The sequence below is a fragment of the Coloeus monedula genome (genome assembly GCF_965178545.1).
Source record: "Coloeus monedula genome assembly, chromosome: 1".
NCBI classification, from domain to species: Eukaryota; Metazoa; Chordata; class Aves; order Passeriformes; family Corvidae; genus Coloeus; species Coloeus monedula.
In genome coordinates, this window is record NC_138781.1 from 41628897 (window position 1) to 41655557 (window position 26661).

General features: G+C 41.4%; 1 protein-coding gene across 4 annotated transcripts in view; it reads left to right on the forward strand.

Moving 5' to 3' along the window:
- TGFBR2 (transforming growth factor beta receptor 2) overlaps positions 1-26661 on the forward strand; it is a 60619-nt gene that overhangs the window by 621 nt on the left and 33337 nt on the right. Inside the window, exons 1-2 of one of the 4 annotated variants that reach the window (XM_082283344.1) lie at positions 1-24257; positions 25024-26428. The exons of 2 other annotated variants lie outside the window; for them this stretch is intronic. The gene's annotated coding sequence lies outside the window, so the exon portion shown is untranslated. Of the gene's footprint in view, positions 26429-26661 lie in introns of all 4 variants that reach the window. One more of the 4 variants, XM_082283343.1, reaches the window with a different exon arrangement.

Below are 26661 nucleotides of genomic sequence, written 5' to 3' on the forward strand. Positions count from 1 at the left end.
ACGGTTGCTAAGAAAGTTCTGAGGCTGGAAACATTTCGGGAGGTGTGAGCGTGTTTGTTGATGGCCCTGCGGGAGAGTAAGCGGGGAAGAAAGGACTGGGAATCTCGGGGTTTCGCGGCCAAAGCTGAGGTCCGTCCGTGGAGGGAAGAGCGGGGAGAAAGGAGTGGATTTGGCAGGAAATCAGCAGCTCGGGCCGGAGGAGCCCGGAGAGGGCATGTGGGGAGCTGCCTGCGGTGGCCGGGGCAGCGGCTGCCGGCCCTGCCGCAGCTGCTGCGGCAGCTCCCGCACCTGGTGCCGGCCCGCCCCGTGCGCAGGGGAACGGGACGGGCCGGGGGCGCCGGGCCGGGGAACCCGCGGCCCCTGCGCAGCGCGCTCCGGCCGCCGGCACCGCCGCTCCCGCCGGGGACCGGCTGTCCTGCACAGCCACGGCCACAGGGCTGGAAGGTGCCTCGGGTGGCTCGCGGAGCGAGGGCCTGTGCGTGGTCACAGAGCCCGCTGCTGCGTGGGTCTGCACTTGGTTACCAAAACTTGGGTTTCGTGTGAGTTCCTGCCAAGAGCAGAGTGTAGCCGCGACTGTGAGCAGTTGGACTGAAAAGCACTCATTCCTCTAGCACTGAGTGCGCATGTTGTTTGACTCACTTTTAATGACACTTTACAATCCTTACTCTGCTTTTACCAGGACATCCTTAGATAGGTTTTTGGGGTCTGTGGGTTGCAGTATTCTTCATATCATAATTTATAATATACTATGAGCTTAATATTCTGCTGCAAAAACAAGGTTCCTGCCCTGAGGAGCTTTTTGTCTCTGTCCTACAAGTAGTTACACACAACTGTGGATTAACATCTGTAATATCAAGGTTAGGCCCTAAATCATGTTGTAGCACACGTGGTGAACCTAAACAGACAACAGCCGATTGCAGCAAACTGCATCTGAAACACTTGTGAAGATGTCTTGTGATAGCACATCTAGTTTTAGTCTTCAGGTGAGGTGTGCAGACACCTGGGCTTCTACAAACTTTGATCTGGGCCCTCTGATTCTCCTGTCTGGTCCATTCATGTTCAGTAGTGATCCCAAATTTTGGCTGAAACATAATAACATGAAGTAGATAACCCTTGAATAGTTACTGCCACTAGCTATGTGCAGTTATGAATAACTTCATGCTTCATTAACAGCCCTGTCAAAGTCAACAGGTTCTGCATACCTGTAAAGTTACTCATGAAAGCTTAGGGCAGATGAAAAAAACAGTGTAAGAACAAGACACAGCTCAAAATTATATTAAATTTGAGGTGTGCTACTTCTTGTTAATCTTTAATATCTTTTTTTATACTTTTTCATTAATATAAATCATACTCAACTAGTAATGGCTTTTATTTTGACCCCAGCCCCAAATTTTAGCAGATTCCCATCACAAAAAACTTTAAATGGAGAAGCTCCACTTCTGTTAATCTCATGTTATTTATTATTATGCATTAGTTTTTTCCACTCTGTTATAGACAGTCTCAAACTACAGGTAGATTTTTAAAAGCAAGCATGGCTCAAGAGTTTGTTCTTTTTTGTCATAGGTCCAGTGAGGAAAAAGGACATAAACTGGTTACAATTCCAGCATTTTTCATACTCGTCTTCATCTACACCCTACAATAACCAAAACTGAGTAGACCTGTTGTCAGATAATCTATCCCATAGCTCCAAGAGCTGTTTTGATAATCGCCATAGGATTCTATTGTGCCATAGGATTCTATTATGGCAGGAAGAGTTGATCAGAAAGCAACAGTTCTGTGGAGCAGAAAGTGTGAGATTTGGATGTTGGTAGTTATTTGGCATCAGAATGAAAACTAGAGCTGCCAAATGCTTGGGGGAAAACAAAACAGGAAAAAAAAAAAGAGCTACTTATATTGTAATAACTCAGCAGCATAGTGAGGCTGAAAAAAGGTGATATATCAGTGTCAGAAGAGCTCAGTTCCCAGGTATGCCTGCTAACTGATCAGCTGGCTGGTTAACAAAGCACCAGCTAACATTTCATTTCAACATTCTTCACAGCAAAATACTGGACGAGAATGACACATTCCCATAAAGATATTGGACAAACCCACAGATTCATGAACAGGTTCAATAGGAATGATCTCGTGGAAAAAGATGCTTGTGTGTCTTGTATGACACAGAAGTAATTGAAGGGTTTTTGCATAGAGTAAATGGGCAAGGTGTGATTTTTTTTTTTTTTTTGAATGATTGTGCATTTAATCAATTAATGTCAGTGCAAACCAGCAGTTGCCCACATAAGAAATTGATGCTAGTGTGTTCAAGTAAATATGAATTTGTAGTTTATCTTTGGGCGATCATAACCAGAAGTTTGTTCCTCGGGATCATCTGTGTAATAATTACTCACCTCTGAACATCAGGAGCTTAATTTCTCCATTCAGCCAAACTCTACTTGCATTATTTTCTATTATTTTAAAAGCCATATCATAGCTAGCTAATTTTATAGTATGAAAATCAAATTTAGATCTTCAGCTATTTGCAAAAGGGAAGCAAGAGAACAAACATCTTGTAATATGATGGAACACATTTGTAACATGATTGAGTCTAAAATACATTCCTGCCCCCCATTAAAAGTGGCAATTTTCCAGGTATTTCAGGAGGGAAGTAGGGATACATCAGAGATATTATTACATTTTCTTCTATTTATGGGGTGTCCTTGAATTCTAAGGCTTTTATACCTAATATTTTGACAAACACTTTTGTTTACTTGCTATTTTTAGTACCTTGGCGTAAACACACTTCTCTAATACTCAGGTGGTGAATTCCATATCGGAATGGTTTCTATTAAAAAATTAGGAGCCAGATCTTAAACTGCTGCAAATGAATATAATTCCATTAGCATTAGTAGAGTTACAGAGAGTTATAGGAGGTTTCCTGAAGCAGTTTCAAAAGTAATTTCAAAAAAAGGGCAATGGAGTAATTCAGATTTTTTCATATTCATAGTATTTTTTCACTTGTATTTTGTAAAACCTTACTATTATGTGACCTATATTTAGTCAAACAACATTGCTTCAAAATGAAATACTCCTTTCTGGGATGAATTGTTGCAGTTTCAAAGATGCAGCATCCTATAATGGTGCCTGATAAAAGATGTCATTGTGACAAGGTTACCTCCAAACATAGGAGCAAATATGGTGCCAGGCTCTTACCAGAAGGGAAATTTCTCATGGTTTGGTTTGTGGGGGTTTTTGCGAGTTTGTTTTTTTCAAAGGCTTTTAGAAAGCATTTGCTCTTTTGAGGGGATAAAAAAAAAGAGCATAGTATTGCTGTAGCACCAGTTGTTGGAGTTTCCAATGCTTATATTTCCTCTGCAAGATATTTTTAAAGTGATACTTTGATATTTTTTGCATTTGTGGCATAGGAACTCTTGTTTCAATAATGTGTGTATGTGCCATATGCACTTTGCTAGCATTCACTGTCACTTCTCTGACCTCAGAAGAGCTGTGCCCTACTTTCAGTATTGCCAAAATGGGCAAGACCAACTGGTTAGGCCCAATCTGTTACTCTTGGATCTTGCATAGCAGGGTGCATTTGTATCGGCTAGGTATGGAACATGATCACAGATTTTGATCTGAAAGTGGTCCATGCAGTCTCCACACTGGCTGCCATGGCTACAGCTGAGCACTGGTGCCACAGTGAAAGGCAGGGCTTCCAGCCACCTTTGTGGTCCTGGGATCAGCAGGAGGGACGTGGGCTGCTACAGTCCTGATTTGTCCATGGCTCCCACAGCCCTTGTGCACCTGACAAGCAGAGGCAGACTGCAGCACCATCCCCTTTGCCACATAGGATCAGGGGAAACACCCAGGTAGGCACATCCAGGGGACATTAGATCATTAGATAGTTTGTATTACCAGAGCATTACAAAATCAGTAAAGTTGTCTGAGATATCAAGCAGTCTGTGAAGATGTTGGAGAGTACAAAGGATTCCCAGCATGAAGTAGTGGAGAGCCAGTCCTGATACAAAAAAGAAAGTTGGCTGAATCCTAGTCTAAAAGAGTTAGTGCTGAGATTTTGGGTTACTTAATAGGTCTTTAGCCTTAAATTTTGTTGGTATTAGAGGGGTTTTTGTTTCTGGTGGTTTTTTGGGGTTTTTTTCCTACAGGATAATGGGAAGTGTTTTTTAAACCCTTATAATATGGTTTCAAGAATGAAATAAAAGGCGGTGAAAAAATACTTGTGCTTTTCTATGAACTCTTATTCTGGAAGGTTAAAATAGACTAAAATAAATCAGAAAGAATATGTCTTGGGTTTGACAGACAAAGTCCTTTTGAAGTTTGACTTCACTGGCAGATATATTAAGAAACAGTGGAGAATCTTCTTACTACAGGGGATAGATTGCTTTTACAGCAAGGAGTGGGTGCATACACTGAGACAGGGCAAATGCCACTGTAAGCAATGAGTTGATACTAAACATTTGCAGAATTGGCTTCTCAGTGACCCAGCTAAGTCTTCAACAGTTGTTTTTCATATTATGTCTGCACTCTGGCATAGCGACAGAGCAGCAGCACTGGCATTTGTTGAGTACAACATTTTATATCCTACTGCCTGAAAGAACACAGTTTTAGTTGTGTACAGATGTTTAGGGTAAGGTATGTAAAGAGAGAAAATTGCTTGAAACACCATCTGCTGATGGAATCTCAACCAGAGGAGTAGTTAGAACTGACAAATCTCACCAGGAATTGCTTAATTCTGTTTTTCCTGGTGACAGCATGCTCATCATTTGTATGTGTCCATTAGTTTCTAGAGATTTAAGCAGAATCTAAATGGGAGCAGGTATTAGGGGCTCTGCCCAGCAGTTCATATGGACTAATGTCCACTTGTTTGCATTTCTGCAAAGTTCTAGCAACTGTTCTAGATTTTAAGAAACAGTAACATTAGCAGTGTCAGGGGAAATACAGTTGCTGATTTGTCCGTGTTTGTGCATATTTTTTTTAAATATGCCGTTTCCTTGCTCTTTCTCTTGCTGTGAATGCTCTTGTAGTTGTTACAGCTGGAACTACCTGTCCTTTTTTTCATATGGATTTTAAAGCCTTTTCACCTCTGGGAAGATTGTCTCAGGAAGAAGTAGTTTTCCTTTACTCAAACAACTGGCATTTAGCAAGAACTTCCTGCTGGCATCCATCCCTGAGTTAGTCTGGTTAGAAGTAGAGCTGGTTGAGAGTTCTTGACACTGTTTTTCATGGGAAAATGCTGATTTGTCAAAACAGAAACAATTTGTGGAAATGTACCCGTTTCCATTAAACTTTCATCAGGAAACATTTCCTTCTTTTTTTTTTTTTTCTTCCATAGTCCACAGTGGAATTTCTGATATAGAAAGATAGAGAAATAATCATTAATCAATAATTCAGATAATCACTGGTCAATGGAAGAAAGGAAGGCCTGACCCACAGAATGCACGTTTGAAACGGGAGCTCCCCCTATGCACTCTCCCCAGGATATTGGCGGGCTGTCACTCACTGGGCATGAATGTGCAGACATCCCGACACCCGCCACCTCAAATGATTTTAGTTTCACTCTGTTGTGAGTGTGAAAATGTATGAAATGTTGAAGCACTTTGTGGGGCAGGAAAAACACGCTCCTGAAAGCGTTTTTAAGGTTGACCTGTAGCCATGGGTTTGTTTGCTCCTTGTTGGGTGGGAATGGTAGTGCTCTGAATGGCTGGTGTCTTCTAGTCCTTGTTTCATAGCATACTAACAAGCCGTATTCAGAAATTTCTGTCATGCAAAGGAGCCACAGTTTTAATTATTAACAGTCCTGTTAGTCTGATTCCAGAATTCCAGTTCTCTGCTCACCCAGAGCAAATTTGCCAAAATAATAGATTTCAGGAACAGATAGAAGAGTCTGCTTCCTCACACTTAAAGACTCCTTCACTTTACAGCCCAGCGGTTACATCCCTACAGTGACACCTGGGATTAACATTGTGCCTTTCAAATGGCAATCTGAAAACAGAGGTATTAGAAAGCTGTCTTCTGTTTCCTGCTATCTTCTGTTTGTATCCAAGCACTTCAGACCACACCCTCAAATGAGCTATTGCCCTGTTCTGTAAGTAGATGCCTGAGGTTTTAAGGTAAAAAAAGAAAGATTTATCAAGCAGCCAAAGCTGTAAGTTCAGGCAGTGATTTGCCAGTCATACCACATTTTTTATAGTGTGTTTGTAGTTGCCAGTAACACAAGTTTTGAAAGATCAACTCAGCCCTCTGTGCAGCTGATTAGTTCCTCCAAAACATTGCATTGGTATTCCCATGGGCTTCATTTAATGCAGCATTAAAGCTCAGTTAAAAAAACTGGTCTGTGCAGGGGACATTAGAAAATCCGTATTTATTCCCAAGGTCGTGGTGGCTCTGTCAGGGCTTTGAGACTTCCTTCTGTTGGAAAAGCAAGTGAATTTGAACAGTACACCCAGAGAGCAGCGGGAAGGTCTCACAGTTCTATTCCTCAGAGCAGCATTTTCCAAGTAAAGACCCAAGCGTGGTTCTTACGTGCCTGGGGCACTTTAACAGGTCTCTTTAAAAACTAGCATTGTGCAAGTGGAACACGTGCAGCCAGACTGTCAGCTGGCATAAATCAGCTTCCTCTGTTGAAGGCAAGGAACCTGCCCTGATTTATACCAGCTGGCAGAATCTGGCCACAGAATAAATAATAGGCAACTGTATGTTATGAGGCTGTAATTCCCTTGAGGGGGCTTTTGTGGTATCAGTCTTACAGGAGCCAGAGTGATCTGGTTCTCTTTCTTGGAGCTAAAGAGTAATTTGACTGCAGTTTTTTGAAGTCCTCAGAACATTAGGAACAGGAGATTTCAGGCAGTCGGGGGAAAGAGAATACTTCCAAACTTCTTGTAAGGTATCATTAAGGATTTTTGCCCAGGAAGAGTCGTGGTAGGGGAATTTGGGATATTGGAATTGACTTGGGATAGGTAGTCCCAAAAAAGGATAAATATCTAAGAAGGATGATTTCTCATCAAGACCAGGCCTTTCTTTTGCAAACACTTGTGCACATTTCCTAAGATGTATGAAAACTGAAGCTCCCTCATCGCTGATAAGCTTCTAGTGCTGGTGTAGTTAGTAAGGAAGAAAAGTAGAGAATGAGAAATGAGGACTAAAGGACAAAGGCCTCCTCAGAGTGTGGATGTGGTTTTTAATTTTGTTTAACATTTTACTCAGAAGGATCATAAGTGGGCTGGTAGTCATTTTATTGACTTAGAAAGAAAAGGGGGTTCAGTTAGATTTATCAAGTGTTGACCTGTTATTCTCCTGGGTCTAAATATTTTAGTTGTGAGATGCAGGTGAGCCATCTCCCTCCAGTTTTTATCCTGCTATGGATTCTTCAGCCCAGCATGGGATTAAGTTCATCATGCCTATACATCACCTGTTGGCATGGTTTGACGGTGCCTGGGGCTTTTGGATGATAATGTGGCAATTTTGTAGATTGCATCTCACTAACTAATATAAGCACATCTTTAATGTTGCTGTACAAGGGGCCAAACTTTGAAGCAGACCACAGATGATTAGTAATGGGTTATCTCTTCTGGTTATTTTTGGGGAAGAAAGCAGAAGCACCTATCCAGGATTCTTGTGTGTCTTGAGATACTGATCTGGTCTGATCTCTGAGCCTAATTAATAGCTTAGATACTGCTGAAAACTTGTTGTATAAAGTTGCAATACATCAGTGGTTTAGATAGAACAGCTTCAAGAAATTTAGGAAAGGTCTTAGTGCTCAAAGGAAGATGAAACATCTTACCATTTTGGCTGCCCTCCTGATTTTAGTGTTACCAGGCTGTCCTGACCAACTCCCATATGCTTTGGGAGCTCTGTGGCTGGAGCAAATGTGGAGCCGTAGTTACATCAGGACTCAGACTACCTTCAAGTACTGCAGCCAACAGTATATGTGAATAGCTTCTGGCCACTGAAATGTGGGCTTGGGGAAATATGATAGATGTAACTATGTCTTTTTCCTTTCCCAGTTTTTTCCTCCAACTGTCTAGTCTCTTAAAATATTCTTTCATTATGCAGTTAGTATCCACTGTGCAAATTCAGGCTCCACTTGGGATGCTCCGCTCTCAGCCCTGTAGCTATCTTAGGCTGTCCTTTAACATGACTGGGTAGTGATTTCAGAGCATTCCATTCTTCTTGAGAAACTTAAAGAAACGGTGCAGGAAGTAAAGAAGTAAGTTTTTGTGTGTTTCACTAATGGGAAGCATTTAATGAGATTTTTCAAAATTTTGAACAAATTCGTCAATCTGCAGTCAGGAACCAACGGAGACTTTAAGAGAAGAGCTGTCATTTGCAGGTGGTAGTTGATCTTTTATTCTCTTTCACCAGTTCTGCCCACCAGCATGCAGCCATTACCCTTCTCATTTGTCTCTGGCATACAAGGAGATCTATGATTCTGCAGTGACTGTGCTGTGGCAGTAGGCCAGCTGCCCTGCTGTGTACCTTCTACCTCCCCACAGCTCCTGTTAACAATTTTCACGGTTGCCTTGCCTCCTTTTCCTACAGTGGTTACAGCTTTTGCCCTGAAAGTGGGAGACCCATGGTCATGTCACTCCTCAGTCTGAGAGTATCTGAACTCCATCAATGAAGGGCTCTGGGATGAAGGATCCTTGCTGGCTGAGACAGGGGAAAGCTTTAGAGGCAGCACTTTGCAGAGAAAGGGTTGACATGTGTGTGGGTGGTCCCCCAAAGCATGTCACAGGAGAAGAAAGCCTGTTCCCTGATGGATTCATTCATTATTCCAGCCCCTGCAGGGTGACTGATACTCTCTCCAGGGAGTTCACAGCACAACAAAGAGACACTTTACATACAGAATCTTTTTTCCTTTCTAAACTGAAAACAACCGTTTCTCATCCTCATGAAAAGATCAGAGGGGACCATGTAATAGTCATGACTTCGTAAGCTTCTTTATTTAATCCTTCACAAAGCAACTAGGTCAGCAATACATGCTTCTAGGCTATTGAATTTCCCTTCTTCCCCTCAGTCTATTCTTCCATTTCCTCACCCAACTTTACCACAAGGGAATGCCTTAAGTCAAAAATCTGGGAAGCTGATCCTTTTATTGCCTTTGTAGTATTCTCATCTGGTAAGTACAGTGCCAGGCCATGAGGCTTTCAGAGCTATCTTAACCCAAGTTTACATGTAAACAGGAATACCACACTGTCTGGTTGTAACTAAAGCCATATCTGCTCTCTCTTTACTCTGGATAATAGATACAGGAAGACATTCTACAGGAAGAGATTGGTAAACTATTCTGGAAAAGAAAATACAACCAAAACGTGTTTCTTTATTTTTGTTTTTCTTTCTCCATCAGCTTCTTGCTCACACAATACTTACTTCTCACATTTTATGCTTTCACCTTAAGGTTTCTGTCTGGCTGGGGGCTTCACTGTCCTCACTTTTCCCTGAGGCCACAATGGTATGATGAATATTTATTAGTGCAAGAAGCAGCCTCAGGATTCTTGTACGTATATGTTTATGATTTTAATGTGTATGAAGAAAACCAGAAATGTGATCCAGCTAAATCACCAATATTCAGGAACTGGGGTTCAGAATGAAGACTCGGCCATATCCTGTTGAGTTATTTAAAAAAATATGCACTTGACCCTAAAAAGAAGATTTCAAAATATCTGTATTAGGCACAAAAGCTCCTCCTATACAGACTGGAAGTGATTAGAGGCTCCTTCTATTACATGAGAGGAGACAAGATTTGTTGGTGGCTTATAACTAAGAACAACTTTAGCATCTTGGCCTATGGTTAAAGCAGTGAGCTAGGAAATGTGAAGCCTCTTAGTCTTTGGAGACCCAAGCACAGATCTCCAGCTTCCCACGATTTCATCCATTGTATTTTTGATGCCACCATTAAACTTCAGTGCAGTCATTTATTTTAGTATTTCCACAGTTTCAACTTGTGTTGCTTAACATGTGGCAAAAAATAATGCAATGTTGTGTTAATTATAGTTTGTCTATAGACAATTATAGAACTTGTGGGAAATGAACAGAGATTGTTTTAACACTTGTCTATTGTGACTGGGAAACTGAGGTTCAAAGAGAGTCATAACCACTGTTCTTTCTCTACAGAAATTCTGGATTAAAGCCTTAAGAGCATCCAGAAATTCTCAACAGTCTCAAACACCCAGTCAAGTTCAGTAAGATATTAGCACTCTTTTTCTCCTCTATTTTTGTCAGGTTAAGAGGCTGTGTGCCAGGAGCTTGCTGAGGCACATGGAAGCATTGGTAACTTACGTCTGTTTGACTACTGAAGGCCTAACTTTTCCCTCAGTTGTCCACATGTGTATTATTCATGGTTCAGCCGATTTGCACATTGCCTAACTAGGCTTTTTTGCTCTGGTGACTTATAGTATGATTATCAGACATGTACCTACTGGTGGTTTGAAGTCAGAAACTTACTGGCCTCATGGGTGAAGGTGGGTAGCAAATGCTAGAAGCAAACCACTAATTATTTGAAGTATCTTATCCATGAAAACAAATGACAAGGCACGTTTACCACTATCATAACCACATGCCTAGAAATAGAAAACACTGACACCTGCTTTTCCAAGCTGTTGCTGAGCATGAGTACTTAGACTACCCATACAATCATCACTTTTCCCTTAAAAAGGTGGATTTTGATTTAAGTTTCCATTTTGTGCTTTTGAAAACATGATACAGTTTGCTTTTACCAGGGCATCAATTTCCACTCTGTCCTTAGGCCTGCAGTGGGTAAGGAAGGAGGAGGTTTTGTTTGTTTTGGGAACCATGCTATCTTTTTTGCATTTTCAGGTAAGAGTTTTAATGTTAATGATTTCCTGCTTTTTCAAAATGATGGACTGTTGTGGTTTTGAGCACAAGAAAAACAAAAGAATTAGGAATTGTACCTACAGCTGCTGTTTTCTGGCTGGATATGGTTTTGGTCAGATATTCAGGCACTTTGCCATGCCTTATTAAGATACCACACATAACATAAACACCACTAACTGGGATCATTTGCCTCAAGGCAAAGGTAAGGTAGTGCAACCTAGCTTAATCTGCTCTGCCGGAATGCTTAGCTGTAGGTAGGAGAGCTCACGTGGAAGTTTGCCACAGTTAGTTGGTGGAAAATAAGGTGTTAAGCTGTGCTAACTTGATATTTTAGACTCTGTGGGGGAGGATATTATGAAAGGTGAAAAAGCATCCGTTCTGACAAATCAAAGCTGTAGGTGAATGAAACCACCCCAGACACAAGGTGTGCATTTTTAACAAACAGGATACTTTATTATTAGAGTATGGCCAAGGGATGTGGTGGCTTGCTTTCCAGTGTGAATCTCTAAATTAAGATAGGGTTTGACTTGTTAAATGCATACCCAGATAAGTTAGGGCTTTGCAAGACTAGCTGAGTGGAGTGGCGTCGCTTTCAGAAGGTCAGACTGGGAACACCATCCAGAGTCATAGAGCTGTCGCAACCTTTGAATCTGTGATACCACCAGGCTGGTATCACTCACATCCCTCTCTGAATTAGGACTAGCATCTCCAGAAGTAACAAAACAGTTAAACTACTCTGCTAACTATTGTTGTACAGGGATATTTCAAATATGCATGAGTTATAAAATTTTACATCCAAGGAATTTAAAAAATGTCTCTATTGCTGTGGAACCCTTTCCTCTGGTATAGTCTAAGTTATTACTGTGTTTGGAAAGCTTGGAATTGTTTTGCCTTATGAGAACACTTAAAAACATGCTGTGTTCTACACGAGTGCAGTATTTGTGAGAAATGCCAAAGTGACAGCTTTAGAGAATGAGCTGCCCGTGTCACTGAACAGTTCCACCAGACACCACAACAAAGCATGTAACTGGCTCGTGGTGTTTAAAGGAATGCTGAGTGGTTAGGCTGCTGTGACCATGTTATGGACAGCTTCCTTAATGATAGTTGTTGAAATAGTGTTTTCATGATGTAGTTATTAGTTCACTTGGCATTTGATTAAAAAGATCAAGGCATTGCAGACTCTTACTGATTTCTACAGTTTAATAAGTGCCCTCCAGATGAAGGATGATGATGATGGCCAATATCTAGAAACATTTTATGATCCTAAAATATTAAACATCAATGAGTATAATTTGACATAGCAACATTCAGAAATCACAGCATCTGCTGAAGACCTAATCCTATTAAATTTAACTAATATATGTGACAGTAAACATGTTCTGTCCTGCAGTAGCAGGAACATTATGTAGTAGCAGAGGAACATTATGCTGTGCCAGAAATCAACTGCACCATTTGAAAATTTGTGAAGTGTCATCATATTTTGCTTTTCACAGTTCTCAGTTGTTAGAAAAAAAATGGTTGAAATAATTGGATGAAGTTTGAGGTATTCAGATGAAAATTGAGAGGCAGTGGTAGGTTCTGAGCTGCTGCTTGGTACGCTTGCACTTGTGCTTCTGTCTTATCTCTTCCCAGCCTTTCTCTTCAATAGAAGGAATTGTTTCGTAGAGACTTAAATTCCTTTGCTATGTTTCTTTTAAACACGCTTGCAAGTGTATATGCTCTCTTGGAGTCCTGGTGAAAGATTATGGTCTTAAGAATAACTGAAGATAGAGCTGGAGGACTGAAATAGTGGATTAGAGTGACAACTATCACATAAAGCAACTGAGAGGGGAGAACCCTGGAAATCCAACTGGATGTGTACATTTCAAATTTACAGTTATATTCTACCTCATCATAAACGATGTGTAAGAGCCTGCAGTCCCTCACACATCTTCAGGCAGGTAGACTAAACATTTTAGACTGGCAGGTCTTTTCGTGCTGAGCAGCACCTAATGTGGAAATGTCCTCCACTTACATTGTAATGCAATCCCTGGTCGGGGCTGGCTGCTGCAAGCAGTGAGTAATGTATTGTTTTAGGGAATGAGAAGTGTTGTATTCCTACATGCAGGCTTTTTGTGTCCACGGTTAATTTTTTTTAATGTGGGTGGACCATGCACTCACATAGATGTAAGTGTCCTTAAAATACTCAGTTTTATAGCATAGTGAATGAATTCTTTGCACGTGATTTAGAAATAATGGCAAAGATAACGACCTTTCAGTGGAGTTTCAAGAAAGGTATTTAAGAGTGAAGCACCTATTTATTTCAGAATGGACTGGTTGCACTCATGGCTTTTATTTTCCTTTAAGCCCAGTAAAATTTCAGCCTCAGATAGAAATGAAGGAGCTGATTATTCCTGCCCTTATTTCAGAAGGGTGGTATTGCCAGCTAGTGATTCACAGTCTCAAAGGTAACTGGAAGGAGTCCTTTGCAAATGCATTAAAAGGAACAGCTAATATCCGGGGGATATGCTAGCAAATTTACCTTTGGGAGACAAAGGAGATGCTGCTTTGTTGAGAGAAATACTTCAGTCTGGTCACTCACTAACAGTGTGCCACAGCAGTAGGGTCTTTGCAACAGAAGTCAGAAAAAGAAAGTTTTCCTAAGGTTGAATATAATTAAAACTGTGTAGTTTTATGCACATGCCCTTCCCTCAATATTCAGTATATAATTCCCATTAATAGTTGTGGAAGTTAGATGCATCTATCAAGGTAGCATAACCCCGGGGCATTGAATCCTCTTATTCTGCTTCTTTGCATGTAACTTGACAGAGACAAATATAACCACCCAAGCTACTGAATTTGAGAAGGATATGTATTTTTCTTCAAATCTATTCAAAGTGATTCTACTCCTAAGAGATTACATTTGTGTCTAACTTTCCTCTGATTTACTCTTTTAGCTGAGCTGATGGATGATGAAAGAGAGTAATTTATTTTTAATACTGTTTTCCTGGATCTGTCATTCAAAACTTGCTGTGTGGGGACAGAATGGTTCATAAACACCATTTTCCTGAAGGAAAATGGCTTCTCTCAGTAAAAAGGAGCTCTGAACAGAGCTTCCGCATAAACATGTTTGCCCATCAGTAGCTGACAGAGGAGCCTCTGTGTGTGTTAAGGATGTGGACTTGTTAAATGAGTCTTCTTATTTGGAAACAGTTTTTCAAATAGACTAGGAAGGATGGATTATATTCAGGTCTAGAGGAAGAAATTGCATAGAATTCTGTCTTGCCAGAATCTGTAGATTATATTGTCAAATAGTAACATAATAGCATCCTCTAGTCAGAGGGTGTGCCTTAACTTAAATTCCGCATCTCTCAAATATTCCTCAAGTTCAGAGGTCTTCAAAAAGCTAAACAAAATGAGGTCTTTCATGCTACTTACATTAGTGAGTTGTCTTTTTATATTAAGCTTAAACCAAAATCCTCCAGTCTAAAATTGTGACTACAGTTTTTGCATGCATAACATCCTTGTTTTTGTTTTGTTTCCTTGTTTGTTTGTTTATGGCTGGGAGGGACAGATAGTGGCAGTGAACGTACTTTAAAAAAATCCCGCTAATATCCTCCTTTTATCTGGAAAAACAAATATTTATAAACCCCTCTGATTTATGTAGCTGTGTAACGATTGCAAGTTTGAAAGCACAGTTGTCTGGTTAATCCATTTAAATGCTTATTTTGATTGGGCAGCTGTGAGTCTTTGTGTGCATGCAGCTTCTCCCCACACTTACTGGAGTGTTATAAAATACCACGGAAATTCTGGTTTGGTTCAGCAGCAACTGGTGTACACACATGCAGTTTTCTGTTGTACTGGATAGAGACTCTTGCCATGCAGACCTCATTCTTGTTTAAGATGGCCTTAGGAGCTGTGGCCAAAGCCCATTTGTTCTGTCAGCTCCAATCCTGGCTGTGTAGGTTGCTGAGATCATGCTCAAAGAATGTGGGTTCTGGTTCGAGGCACAAAGCACCCCCTAACTCAGGGCTCGAACACGCTCCAGCAGCTGACACAAAAGGTGCACTTGTGAAGTGCCAGTGCATGGAAAAAGAGTGGGGAACTTCTGTTCAAATACCTCTGCCTAGGTGAAATTAAAACACTGAATGGCAGGCCTGCAATGTGTGTGCTCCAAACTATGCTATTGTACATAAAATCTTTTTATGTCTTACTCATGCTATTTCTGCCCCTTGTGCTTCATAATTCTGAAGTATTTCCTGCTTGTAAATGTGACACTTAAACTGATATTTGAACAGATGCAGCCCATTCCAGTTACCGTGTTACATTTTAAGATTGCTTTTGGTTTACTTTTTTTTTTTAATCCCAAATCCATTATTTAGGTTTGGCTTTGTTTGACTAAAGTTTTGTTCTTTGGTCCACAGGATCTTGATTCCAGTTCAGAGAAAGGAATTGTAGTCTGAATCAGGATCTTTGAAATCAGAGATATGAGTTGCAGTTCAGCAAAAGTTTCAGAACAAAAGGTAGAACTTTTGTCTGGGTTTACAGAGTATTTTCCCAGACTAGAAGCAGTTTCAGGTAAATGTTCATCACACTTTTTCCCTGAAACAAAGCAGAATTAGGGTGATTGGTTGAATTTTGTTTTTTGTGTTCACATTACAGAACTGCAGCAAAATCAGATGTTTCACATCAGACAGAAGATATATGTGCTTCACATACTCTCTGTCCCTTTTATATCCTTCCTCTTGAAAAAATTATATTCTAAAAACAAGCCTGCTCTGACTCTTTCAGCATCCTGTGAAGAGGAGGCATCTGATAGGTCTCTGTACTGCTGAAGAAACAGTCACAGAGGGTAGTCCCTGTCTTCTTAGATGTCTCCCATAAATGTTAACTTGAGACACCAAAAGTTCTTTTTCTATACTTCAGAATCAAAATAACCTCCAATCTACTTTTACAGTGGATTTAAACAACTATGAGGCCTGATGTGCTTCTGCTGACATGTCTGGGAAGAAACATCAATCCTTGGAGTTCTCCCCAAAGTGTCATAACCCATGCAGATGAGTCCTAAGCAAATCCCATCTGCCCTTGCAGTGATGATGCCTGGCAAAAAGACCAACTGCAGAGCCCCTGTTTCCTCTCCTGGAAGGGCTGTGACATCTCCTAACATCTGAAAGCAGGATGTGGGTTGGAGACAGCAGCAGACAGCAGGTCCCCCACGTCCCTGGCATGTCGGGCAGCCTGACCTTTTCCCAGAAGTAGCTCCAGCCGTATATCCACAGAGACTTTTCTCAGCCCCTGACAGTGCTACTGCAGCTGAAGTATGTAGTTTTGCCTTACCCCAGCTGTGGGTTGCCGCTCCTCATACCACATTCTTCATTGTGTTTGTGTTGTCAGATAGATGTATAGATTGGAGAACTCTTCTGGGTCAGGCTGGCCTTTGGAGGGGGAGGGAGGTGTGGTAAGGTGCGGTCTGATTCCTGTGGGAGGAAGGAGAAAGTGCAGTGAGGAATGTGAACAAATAATGAGCAGGGGAGAATGATTGATGTTTTTTGCAAAATTCTTTGTGCAGATATTTCTCTATGGCCTCACTAGAGAGAAGGGGGGAAAGGGAAGATCTTTTGTGTTCACAATGCTTTAGAAACAAATTTGTTATTTTTTTGAAAATGGTCTGAGGATTTCTCCATGAGGCAGGCAATTGCTGCTCACAAAATATGTTGTTTCCTTGCATCAAAAAGGAACATTAAAAATAAGATGTCAGAAGAGGTGTGTGTGTGAGTGGGCCTTTGCAGTGGCATCCCCAAAGGAGGGATCTGATGAGGGCTCTGTAAAGCTGCATGTGGCAGGAGCCTTTCAGAAGGGAACACGGGTTTGGCCTTCTGACTTCTAAACCTGTCAGGAGAATGTGTGTCGCCAGTTTTTAGGGCATACTAGTAAAGCAAATAAAAATGAGAGTTAAAAGCATAAAATGGCAAATACAGGGGTGACACTTTTTCTGATTCACCAAGCAACCTGGCTGTATCAAAGGGAACCTGTGGGAGTCAGACGTAACTTTGAATTTCCTGTTTTGTGTGACTTGTCACAGTCTTTATGTCTATGCTTCATTTTCACTACTTTAAAAAGCAAGCAAAAGTCTTCCCCCAAAGTAACATATTTCATAACGTTTCCTGGAGGTTTGTCTCTGAGACCAGAGAGGGTTTGCAAGTGCCTGCTAGTCTCCTGAGTGAATAAACAGTATTAATAAACATCTGCCTACCTGTATTAACTCTTGGCAAGCCACAGCAGCTTCTAGGTGTTACTTACACCGTTTCCTCTATGTTTTAATTTTCTTAGTGCGCTCTTTTGAATACAGTAGAGGATACACATTTGGCAAGAATTTAGCTGTAGCAAGGGTTAACTTTAGTGCGAGTTAGCTGTAGTTTCAGGAGAAAGATTTGGCATTTTGCCACCTGAGTTTCTGTATGCTGCCAGTGTAGAGAGCAGTCTTTAAATAATTTCCACCTTGCGTTTGGAAGAGATGATTTTCTGCTGTCTATCCAGCCTTCCTTATTACTGCTGAAAATGCTGCAGGTAGATAATCAAGTAACACGAAAGCTTTTTCCACGTACAGAATTCAGAACTCTTGAGCTTACAGTTGATTTAAAAGTAATTGAATAAACCACAACAACTTATATGTGCAGTAATTCTCAATTTTGAGTCTGACTAGACTTGTTCCTAATAAAACCTGTATTGAAGTAAATCAGCTTTAACAGGATTTGATGATCCACATGAAAATTTTAAAACCTCCATCCTTTTAATTTAGTGCAATAAGTTCACGTGATGCTGTGTGTATGCCAGGCCAGCATTTGGTTACTTGAAGCCATTCAGAAAGTTAGGCATGATGAGGCCCTATACTAAATAAGAGTAAAGCCCTGTAGGAGTGTCATTTGTGAGTGTTTGGCTAAGCAAATATGTTACTATTTTAGATTTCTGTGTGTCTTTGGTGGTGCAGTGGTCTGTGGGAGCTGAGGGCAGGGCTCCATCTGCACAGCATGCTCTGGTGTCACAGCAAAGAGCCAGCACCACAGTTGTCATTGTAAGGGAAAAATAGGAACTGTTGTACCCATGTGCCCACCGACTCTGTCCATCACAAGTACCACAACTGCAATTCCCCATGGGAAGGATAGCAGGGTTTGGCAATACAGTTTAGCAGGAAGCTCCTAACACTTTTGAAATTTGCCTCTTTGCCTGTACCACAGATCCTAATGTTCTGTTGCCCAGAAGTTTAGCAGAAGATGCACTCCATTGACCTGAGACATAAAGTTAAAAACTTCTCTGCTTTCCTCCCACCTGTAGCCTGTCCAGTGAGGATGCGCCTAAAAAGGCAGACAAGTTTGCCTTTGCATTAAGCAAGTATCCCTTAGGACTGCTTGTTAGTAAGAAAGCAATGCCTCCCAATAAGCAGCTCTGGTACCTTAAGAATATGATCAATTTCTTTTGTGATCCCATGGGCTTTTCAGTTTGCATGTGGCATTGAGCACATTCAGTAGCCTTGCAGATAAACTGAGGTGCCAGGATGTGTTTCTATGGAATACTTCACAGCTCACAGAAATAGCTTAGCCATATAACATTTTTAGCAAATTTAAGTTTTTGTTCCACCTGTACTGGGTGGACTTCTGAATTTCCCTGTTGGAAACTGGGAGTTTAATAAATAGACCCTTGAAAACAGGGTAAATTACTCTTTAAGGTGGATGTTCCTCATTACTTTTGTAGTAAGAGACATAAAGGGAAGAAATGTAAATTAAGCTTTTGGAGGGAATATGTGTGCCCATCAGTACAAATGATTCACCTTCCCCACTGCCATTATGAAGAATTAAGAGCCCTTTCATATTTTGAAGTAGGTTGGTGGTGGTGGTGTGACTGTTGAGGGAACAAGAGTGGAGAGAAGCATGTTACTATAAACAGGTTTTATTAACGGGCTGAAGGAAGAGATATGAATGAAACTCCATTCAAGCTATGTAGAAGATACAGTTTCATGGGTTTGTGCTGGTGAGGTTCTGTAGCACGGAGTGGAGCTACATTTGTGTTTTTCTGAGTCAGAATTGTTCCTAATTATGTATATTCTAAATTGTTAGGGGGTCTTCCACAGAGACTCATCTGTTATGAAAAAATATCACAGAAATAACTGTATTATTCTTGAATGACTGCTGTCTATTTTCAGACCATATAAGTTGGAAAAATAACATTTGTACAAAGCTGAAGTGTTTATACTGTTTCAGCTCTGTTTCAAGTGAAGTAATGGCAGCTTTCACTGAGCAGACGAGAATAAAAAGGGAGATTTAAATGCAGGATATGCTTCTTAGTGCACAGGTCAGAATTAGTTATGCAAATGTCAGTTCTGAACTATGAATCATGCTTATTCCAACAAGGCAGGAAAGCTGTTTTTGCTAATCTTGAGAACCAGATGAGCGTTGTTGTACTTGATGTTCACTGTATATCTGGGGTCCCAGGAGGGGTTAACCACCAAAGACAACTTCCAGTAAATGCCAAACATAATGCATTATGCAGAAAAAGACCTAGACCCTGTAGTCATAATTGAATAAATTGAACTTTGTGTTATATCACATATGGTTCTCCAGTGCTGTGTGCTGTTACTGGCTGTGTTAGGGAGGCTGTGGGTTAAAGTCAGGAGAAGATGAAATGTCCATTTAAGTGCCCTATGGGAAGCCATCATTTATATTTTTTTCGGCCTCCTTGCCTGGAGACAGTATTCTTTTGTTCTTCCAACCATGGAGTGCTTAATAGTGCCCAGAAAATGTGGGAGAGAGCTGCAAGTTAAAAAGCTGCAGGTGAAAATCCATTTCATTATTTGAGGCATCACAATAATGTTTTCAGAATGCTTCCACACTTCTATTGTAAGTGCTGAGCTGGAGTCTCCTTTCACCTGCACTGCTGTCAGTCAGCAGTCACGACAGTGAACTCTGTCGTTAGGCATGTTTGAGGCACTGCTGTGCCCTGTATACCAGAGAGAAGAGCCCAGCCCATGATTAAAACTGCTAATGATCACTCATTTTGAGAATAGTGGATAAAAATAGTGATATTTTAATGCTTTAAATACAAAAATTATTTTCTTCTTCAGGATCTCCAGCTTAGTGTGCTGTTCTCTCTCTTATTTTTTCTGGTTGTGTCCCTTCCCCCCGCTCCTGCCAGATTTGATTCTGTGTCTGTGTCAGTGCCTGCAGCAATCCCTAAAGCAAAGTTTTGCCAGTTCCACTTGCTGTTAAAAGCCAGGCACTTCTACTGCAGAGGCAAGTTAAACGAAGTTTGCCAACTCCTGCTCCTTTTCCTTTTGTCTTCTCCCTCTGCATGTACCTTCCCCTGTATCTTGCCTGCTGGTAGGTAGGAAATGGTGGTTTCCCAAATTCAGTGCAGTTCATCAGTGGCTTTCCTGCTATGAACCATTTGTTCTACTTTGGCCTTCCCTCATCTAGGGGTGGCAAATCTACTCCTGGCTAGGTCTAGCTGGTCAGCATGGCTTACCTAGTCTGCTCTCTTCTTTCTAGCACACTTCTCAGTCATGGCTGAGGAGCAGGTTGTAGGTCACACAAACATGAAAAAAGCCTGTGGGGCCCACCAAGTCGTTCTTTGGTGTGGTAGGTGTGAGTTGCATTTTTTTCATATGATGGGCAAAAGCCTTTACATGACAGGGGGAAGCCATGACATACATCTCCTCCAAATGGTTCACAAAGTACTGTGTTCAAACAAGTTATTTTGGCTTTTATCCTTTGCTGAGCCCCTGAAATTTGGAGAAGTGCAATCAGTACACTTAAAGGCATGACTTTAAGTACTAACTAAGGTAGCTGTTGTGCTCCATGGTAGTCAGTGATCTGTGACTATGTATGATAAAGATCATGGCTGAGAGATTCTGCAAAACAATCCATAGGAATGTGGTTTCCTGGAGTCCTGCCAGAGGGATAGTTAAACAGGAACCTGTTTTCCTCTGACATATTTTAGTTGTACGTAAAAGATAGCTCATGTTTGGCTTTACAGAGGCTGTCTCAGCACTCTGGATAATCATTGTTGTTAATCTTAATAGAAACAGTCAACAAAATCATAAAAGTTCCGTACCCACGGAATTCCTGCTGGGGCAACTCATAGTTCAGATAAAACACTGCACCCAATGCAGTGTCCAAGACAATGTGAATATTGTGAGCTCATACTCACATGGCAAATATAGGTGCATGTACCTGAGTGACACTCCATTTCAGCTCAGATGGCATTAAACTTAGAAATGGCAGCTGCAACTGAAAAATTGAAAATACATGTTTCATAGGGTTACCCCAAAGGTGTTATGATGGGAGTAACTAGGTGATCTGCAGTGTTGCCAGCTCCTGTGATTTAAAGATGAGTAATACAATACAGCTATTTTTCTTGAAGATCCACCTCCTGGATCCCAGTGATTTATTTTCTTTTTATCTTCTCTTTTTTTTTAGTTAGACAGTAATTCCAAACCTCCTGCTCATGGCCAAAGTTTCAAAACATGTCTCAAAAAGCAGTCTTAAGAGTACAGCCAGCAATGGCAAGTAATGGAGAACCCAGAAGTTGTTTTTTTGGTTGCTTGGGGCTTTTTTGTTGGTTGTGTTTTTTCCCTTCCTTTATTTCCATGATTTGTCTGGCTAGTCTTGTGATTTTGTAACTCATGATTTTTTTTTATCTTTAGGATTGATTATGTTTCCATCTTCACTTCCTTGTATTCCTTCACTTTCTTGTATTACCACACTGAATGTAATTATTATAATTAAGAATAGCCATCAGGATATTCATCCAGATCTTTAAAGAAAAGCTCAGATCATGCATTTTCCTTGACTCCTTCAGTCCTGCAATTAATTCATCAATATTTGTAAGGCATTGAATGTGCTTTTGAGCCATCACCTCTCCGCTTTAATGAAGCTGGCAGTATCTCCATAACTGTCAAAGTTCTGCTGGGGTTACAGATCATGGACTGGGGATGGTAGTCAAAACAGAAATCATGCTGTGTTTAGTACTGTTCCTGGCAAAACTCGCTTTCTTTCTGTTGGATGAGAAGGTAATACAGTTTGGATGTTCTTCATAGCTGCTACTGTGCTTTCCAAACACAGATATATGATGTCATGGAGCTATGCTTTGTGGGAGAACAAGGACAATCTGCTTCAAGGCTCTCTGATAAAGGCATTGTCCTCCTGGCAGATTTCCGTGATACAGGGGAGTGAAATCTTAAAGTCTCTCTCATCATGTGGAATTATTTCACATCAGCTGAGTAGTAGTTGAGTTCTCATCCCAATGTCTCTCTCAGCATTTTTGTTTTCGGGGGTGGGATCTGCCTGCTATTTTATAAGTATACACGTGCCAGAGACACTGGATGAGAGAACAGAAGTGCTGTGACAGGATTTTACAAGATAGGAGTAAGAGAAACTGGCTGCTGTTTCTGAAATGCATCGTAAGGCATAAAAAGTTTTCCAGTGTAGATATTTCTGAAAAAGACAGCATGTTGGTTTGGGCTTTATTTAATGTTGTTAGCTTGTGAGACTTCTGTAATGATATTAAAAAATAAGGGAAAAGTAAACTACAACCTTAGGCCTCAATAGAAGTTACATATCTACAAAAAACAGGTGCAAAGCAAACTTCAAGGCAAGTCAATATAATTTGGGTGAGGTGACCTGTTTATGGTGTCCCAAGAAATCATAAATAAAGATGTGAACCATAGAAGAGAAGCATTGTCCTGTAAGCCTGGTTCCACCAAAATCCATGGAGTGGACATTTCTAATGTGACTGCTCTAGTGTCTCTTCCATAGTGTCCAGCCCATGTGTTGGCTTGCACGTTCCATGCATTTTAAACACGGTGGCTGATCTCTGCTGAACTGGTTAGCTGACAGCTTTATAGCCAAGAAACCGCAGTCTTTTATTTGGAGCCCTCTCCATGGACAAAGAAGCAAGGAAAGCTAGAATTAGGCTTCCTGTAGAAGTCAAAATAAGAAAACTAACATTAGAGAGTGGATGGCAAATTCAAATTTTAGGAGACAAGCACACATTTATGGATGGCTTCTTTAACCTGTGCAAATCTTTGATTTCTCTGTTGACTTTTTCATTACTTTTTCATTATATCCACTTTTTTTTTTTAATGCAAAATCAGAGGTTGCTTCTGTCCACAATGTTCAAGTGACTTTAGCTGTCTTAACAGGAGAAAATCTTGAGCAGTTGGCTACTGTGGTATGAACTGTGCAGCAGAATAGTCAAATATTTCTAGACATGAACATTTAAGTAACTACAAGAAGAGTTGCAATCTTGCTGGTCCAGAACCACTTGCGGGTTGTAGGTCCCTCAGGTAATGAGTGAATACACATTCCTGGGGAAGAATCCTACCAATTCGTCATTCTCCAGGTAGGACTTTGTTGATTAAAGTTAGTTGGGAGTTCATGTGACCTGGAAGAAGACCCATCTTTTCAGGATTTCTAAGTCCTCAGAGTTTAGTAGCAGGCTGTGATCAAAGGGTGATGTCGAAGTTCATCTCTAACTCCAGATTTCCTCTCAGGCCATTTGCAGAGTGTGGTTTCAGCATCAGATAGAAAAAGTCACACTGGCTTCATTTTGGAACTAGATGGGTTATCACAGTGGTCAAGGCCAATGAGGAATAACAAACAACACACCAACACCTGCTGGAGCATTATGACAGTCTTAGGGAAAGTAAGCTGCAGTCTCACTTTAAATCAAATATTGAAGCATGGAATAAAATTTGTCCACCTGGGCAGTTTATACAGTACTTTGAACTGCCAGAGGCATGAATAGAGGGCCACTGATCTGTGAGCCTCTGTTAGAAGAATTTCGGGGGGAAAATACAAGTGTAGTCAGTTCTGGAAGTCCAAGAACCCCATTAGCTTTTGACAGTAATTAAATCTGATAAGAAATTACCTGACCCTAGCTGCCCAACCTTTTGGTAGTGTTGTTAGTGATTAAACTAATGCCTACCTTAGAAACTTAAGGTTCGTGACCTTACAGGGGATTGCTGCTTTCCAGATGGGTTTGTTGTTGTTGTTGTTTTTTTTTTCTCCAAGTAGTTTGGTTTGATGATCCCTCCTTGGAAGAGGTCCAAACATATTGTCATCCATTTGTTCCAGTGGGTGAGCCTTGGCAGAACGTGGCACAGCCAGCGATGGCATAGGAACCAAACCCTTTCTCTCAACAAATACATTGTGCTTGAAACAGTTTACCTAAGGACCCACCTTCACGTGGCTTTTGGCTCCAGTGCTGTGGGCACTGGAGGGAACTGCGTCATGTTTATGGCAGAGGCATCCATCGTGCCACAGCTGCCATGTGAGCTCAGAGCTGAAAGCAGCAGAGATGCAGCTGAAGTCTTTGCAGATTGAGCAGCAGATGTCTTTCCCCTGTGCTCAGTTGTGAGATGTTTGGCACCCTGCCTCAGGTTTCCTGTGTAAATTTGGGTGAGTCACTTCACCTCTCCCATAGTATTTGTCTCTGTTTTTCTTCCAGGCTTTTAGGACCATAGATTGTTTCTTTCTGGGTAGAGGGACAGTCCCTCACTATCAGGTTTCGTTCATTACTGCAACCTAGATAAGCTGTTATAGCTATTAGTTTCTTTTCCAGAAGAGATGTACAGTTTACTATAATGAAGATTATGTTAACACATATTTCATAGAACACTACATTCAAGACCTTTTGAGTTCCTACTACACCTGCCTCAATGAGACTGTTCCTCTGCATGGCTGCTGCGAGTTGTTGCAACACATATAATTAAGAACAAGAAATGTTTACCTGGGACTTAAAATTCTGCCAGCATTCTCCACCCATTTAAGTGCTCCCAGTGTTGTAAATGGAGTGACACACTTCCCTTGGAAGAGAGAAGGGCAATGTTTATTTTAACAAAGTTTGACAGTAAAAGTGACAGTGCTTTAACAAGCTTTGATGGCAAGGTACACTTGATTATTTACTGCATAGAGGACAAGGTGGGATAAAAGTCAGAGACACCCTCATGTTGAGTCATGGGGTTCAGAAAGGACCCCCTCGCATTCTAAACCCCTTTTTTCAGGGGGTTTCCAGCTGTGTCTGGATCCACACCTAGTTCCAGGCTAGGAACTTAGGTCTAAAGGATTATATGTGCACAATCATTCCTTTATCTCACTTAGCTAAGATTTCAAAGTTTCAGCATGCTTCTTCCCAGTTCACTTACTGAGTATTTGATGCAATAAGGATTCTCTCAGCCTTGAGGAGCAACCTCAAGAGGCATTCCTGTTCAAGGGGAGATCCTGGCATGCAGCCCACTACCGTGCAGGAGAGCTTAGCAGACCCTGGGCTGTTCTCTGTTCATGGAGTAAGATGATTGACTTGCAGTAATATTTGCATGCCAGCTGTATTTTGGTTGGCGCATGCTCAACTAACCCTCAGCTGTTGAGTAAGTTTTATTGTCCTCAGCTATTGTGTTGTTATCTGTCTTCCCAGAGTCCAGTTTTAAGCCAGGTGCAGCCCTCACAACCAGCACTGTTGGCTCTTGCTTAAGCCAAAAGCAGGGGGGAGCACACTGCCACACCCAGTGAGCTCATCCTAACCACCCCCTCTCTGTAGCATCTTCTTCTATACCGTAAAACCGCTGGAAATTTTGCCACTGATTACAGTGGTCAGTACCAGAGCATGCTAGTGGTGAGAAGGATGTGTGGTTTGGATGAAGAGGGAAGACTTTTCTCTCAGTCCCTCACAATGGTTCAGAAATCCATTGAAAATGTTAGCAAGAGGCCCTTTTATTTCCTCCTGGAAAAATCATGTATATTTATTTCCCATAATAAAATAGGCTAATGGTAGTAAAGAGTGAAGTTCTAGAAGGAAAAAATTGATTTCTCAGCTAATTGAGTAGAGGGGGAAATTACAAATCCCTGGTTGCCTGTTATGGGTTGACTAGCAACATTTGGCCACAGAAAGCAATATGAACACAGTTTTAACACACAGGTGGCTACAAGAGAAGGGCTGTGCTGCATGTTGTCCTGGGGTGACGTTATGAAGCCGCTTTATTCCTTAGCCATCCGCTCAGTGCCCAAGGCCGCTGTGCCTCTAAGATGGGCCCGGGGGCGGGGCTGGAGCCAGGGGCTGGAGGGGGCGCTTGAACGGTTCAGCCCAACGGCTCCAGGGGCTCGCCGGGGCTCGGGAGGGAGCGCGCCGGGAGCGCTGTGCTGCTTTTTGGTTTCCTTTGTGTTCCGGATAGCTGGGAAAAGGCTCTGTTGGTTTCTTTTCTTGTTCTTTTTTCCCTTTCCTTCCCCTTGCCTCACTGCCTCCCTTCCCTCCTCGCCAGTCCAGGGAGCCTGCGGGGGCGGCCCCGGTGGGCCCACAGGGTGGCCCCAGCTAGCCCCTCACTGGGAATTTGTTGTATTTTGAGGGGGTTTTTCTATCCTGTTCTGCCCTGTTTTGTTCGTGTGTTAATCAACAGTTTGGTTTCTTTTTCCCACTTTCACTCCTTGTGACCCATTTGTCTCATTGATGGAGGAAAAGGGGAGGAACACTCATTCCGGAGTGTTTCCTCCTGAAGTTTTGTCTCAAAAACCAAGGCACATGTAAGCCCAGTATCTCCTCAAAGCGGTTCGGCCTACTTTTCCAATTACATTGCAAAGTGAGTCAGACTGAAACCATTGTTGATTGTCTGCTCCACTTCAGATAGTTGCATGTTCGTTTCAGCTTTAGAAAGAAGTTTGTGTCAGCATTTTCTGTTCCTTGTAGTTGCACTGGCTTTTCAAAAGTATTTGAGCTAAAAGTATGTTTCCTGAAGTTCAAACACTAGCACAAAAAATATCTTTTTCCTTACTACTGCCACACTGAAGCAGATGGTGAGTACTAAGACTCTGA